The sequence below is a fragment of the Branchiostoma floridae genome, chromosome 1, assembly GCF_000003815.2.
Source record: "Branchiostoma floridae strain S238N-H82 chromosome 1, Bfl_VNyyK, whole genome shotgun sequence".
Lineage (NCBI taxonomy): Eukaryota > Metazoa > Chordata > Leptocardii > Amphioxiformes > Branchiostomatidae > Branchiostoma > Branchiostoma floridae.
Window position 1 is genome coordinate 16,137,688 of NC_049979.1, and position 3,212 is coordinate 16,140,899.

The 3,212-nt window shown below is 41.6% G+C and overlaps 1 protein-coding gene and 1 long non-coding RNA gene across 3 annotated transcripts in view; one reads left to right on the forward strand and one right to left on the reverse strand.

The window, feature by feature from the left end:
- LOC118412813 overlaps positions 1-2,623 on the forward strand; it is a 5,248-nt gene extending 2,625 nt beyond the window's left edge. The window contains exon 3 of the long non-coding RNA XR_004830823.1: positions 1,776-2,623. This is a non-coding gene — a long non-coding RNA (uncharacterized LOC118412813). The remainder of the gene's footprint in view (positions 1-1,775) is intronic.
- LOC118412177 (leucine-zipper-like transcriptional regulator 1) overlaps positions 1-3,212 on the reverse strand; it is a 19,054-nt gene that overhangs the window by 5,267 nt on the left and 10,575 nt on the right. The gene's annotated exons all lie outside the window — the stretch shown is intronic.

Sequence of the window (3,212 nt, forward strand, 5' to 3'; positions counted from 1 at the left end):
TGTTGGACAGTTTTGTTTGTTGACGTACGACAGGTGTGGGGACAGCACCAAGCAAGTAACAAGACTGTTGGACAGTTTTGTTTGTTGATGTACGACAGGCTGTGGGACGGCACCAGGCAAGTAACAGGACTGTCGGACAGTTTGTTTGTTGATGTACGACAGGTTGTGGGACAACACCAGACAGGTAACAAGGCTGTTGAACAGTTTGGTTTGTTGATGTACGACAGGCTGTGGGACAGCACCAGGCAAGTAACAAGACTGTTGGACAGTTTGGTTTGTTGTCGTGCGACAGGCTGTGGGACAGCACCAGACAGGTAACAGGACTGTTGGACAGTTTGGTTTGTTGTCGTGCGACAGGCAGTGAGACAACGCCAGGTAGAGTAACAACAGTGTACGACAGTTTTTTTGTTTGCTGTTGTCGTATGACAGGTTGTTGGACAACCCCGGGTAGGTAACAAGACTGTTGGACAGTTTTGTTTGTTGTTGTCGTGCGACAGGTTGGTTAGACAACCCCAGAGAAGTAAAAAGGCTGCTCGACAGTTTTGTGACGCTGTGCTGTAGTACGACAGATTGTTTAGCAACTCCAGGAAGCCAACAAGACTGTTGGACATTTTTTGTTTGTTGTTGTCGTGCGACAGGTTGTTAGACAACCCCAGAGAAGTAAAAAGGCTGTTAGACAGTTTTGTGGGTTGTCGTACGATAGATTGTTTAGCAACCCCAGGTAATCAGCAAAACTGTTGGACATTTTTGTTTGTTGTTGTCGTGTGACAGGTTGTTAGACAACCTCAGAGAATTAAACAGGCTGTTAGATAGTTTTTGTGTGTTGTTGTACGACAGATTGTTGAGTAACCCCAGGTAAGCAGCAAGACTGTTGGAAAGTTTTTGGACTAGAGAAGTAAAGAGACTGTTAGACAGTTTTCTGTTATCGCACGATACGTTGTTACAAATTTGTTACCCAGGTGTTAGTGGTTGGTCGCACGACAGGTTGTTTAGACAAGTCTAGGTAGGTAACATGGCTGGCGGACAGTTTTTTATTTTGTTTGTTATGCGACAAGTTGTGGGACAACCACAGATGGAGTTTAAGACTGAAGGACAATTTTTGTGTGCTATGGAGCCGTACTATTAGTTATTGGACAGCTTCAGGCTGATAACAGGACTTGGTTTTCGTTCGGTTTGTTACTTGACAAGTCGAGGGACAACTCTAGGCTGATATAGTTGGTCGTGCGACAGGGCAGCCACATGTAGGAATTGAGAATAGTACAGTTTGGCTGGCTGACTACGACAGGTTTTGGTTAACTTCGTGATGGTACATACCGAGACTGTCCGATACTTTGGTGAGATTTGTGGCATTGCAGATTGTTGATGGACCCCGTGTAGATAACGAGAACGGCAAGCAGTTTTTAACACGATTGAGAAAATATCTACAGAAGCACTGAAGTCGAGGCCGACAATTGTGAAGATTACGGTGTGCAATGTAGAGAATAGTACGTCGTGGATAGTTTTAGGACGGACAGCACAAGATTAAAAGTTGGCACTTATATACGTATAACTGCAAGGACTTTGAACTAATTACGAGTATCATTCGTTCATTTTTCAACACGCTATTGTATCGCAATGATTCTTGGTACACGTACGTTTTCTTTGAAGTACAAGACACAGAGCAACATTGTCGTAGAACATTCGTAACCAACGACGTATTCGTTAGGTGGTACAGGTTTTCAAGAGAAAGGATAGCTTCATCCCGAAGGACATGCAATATGATAAATATGTTACAGGAAGCATTCAGTACAACGCGCGTGGGTGTGATGCGAGGACGTCTGAAAATACCACCTCAAGTTCAGCAACTTAGACCCACCAGCCAGCTGAGAAGTACACGCAGCAAACCATATGGGAGGGCGGCGTGCAGGCAGGGATGGTGGCCAAGCAAAGGGATCAAGAAGTTTAAAACTAGACTTAAAATTCAGAAACAGAGAGACAACAGCCCCAGAATTTTTTACTCTCTCGTACGTTCGAATTGTGACCTGAATTTCCATTTTGCCTTAAAGTAACAAAATATGTTAGAGGGCGTCTGTTAAACGCTTTCTTCGTAAAAAAAAAAAGAACATCTATACTGTCTTAGAGTTCACTGTAGGGATGACCACTGTATTTGCTTGTTTTTAATTAGAACACATCAACGTCAGAAGTTGTCCAGGAAGTGACATGTTTTTCGTTGTAATGTTGAGAAACAACTAGTTATTAAATCGGTTTGCTGTTTTCGTCTGTCTCCATTTTTCTTTACTTGGTAGTACGTTCCAGCGCTTATGGTTTATAAGTAATTTGAAAAGGAGCATGTTTAATATAAAGTGCCATGGATAAATACAGGTTCGTGTATCTTGGGTAATAATTTGTTGATAACTTGACGAGGCACGAAAGTTAAAAGGCAGCAGTTATTTTGTCGTTTTATCGAAACATTTAGGCTAAAGTCTAATTTTGCTTCGTAGGTAGATCTGACATGTTTAGCTGTAATGAGTCCAAAGATGACGCTATAAAAGTTTCAGGTTAATATAGCCAGTATTAAAAGGTCACTGCTTACTTTCTAACTGTCAGCCTTTATTGGCACACACAGGGTTAAGGCTTATTTATAGAAGACATGAAGGTTTTGCTGCACATAAAATAAAATGTCTTCAATTTATCACATATGCTTTCCAAGCTAGACCTAGTAATATAGGGTTGGCTACCCAGCGCAAAACGGCATTGTCCAAAACTGGTTTCGTCAAGTATGTATCAATTCAAGGGTTAGTGGATTTTCCAGAGAGGTTGTTATCAGTGAAAAGCTAGAACAGTAGTGAGGAGGACTCTAACACTTCAATACAGATTTTTTGTTTAGATACAATTATCCCAATGTATGTGACGTAGCTTGGTTTGCTAAACGGCAGTTGAAACAATGTCGACATTTTTTTTGTTTATACCCGAGTTCTGATAGGGAGAAATGGGATTATATTGGGTATTTATTCTTGCAATATGTCTGGGCCATTTGTGTACGTCGAATTTGGAGAGATCCGTTATACGAAAGTTACATCTGCTGCGATAATAGACCATTGTTACGTACCGTGTCTATTCTATTTATGGGGTTGGAAGTATGTTTGGAGTTTGCAACATCTGACAGAGGACACTTCTAGTAGTTTTTAGAAGAGGACCGCCGGCGATGCAAGAAATAAAAAGTATTAGACTGC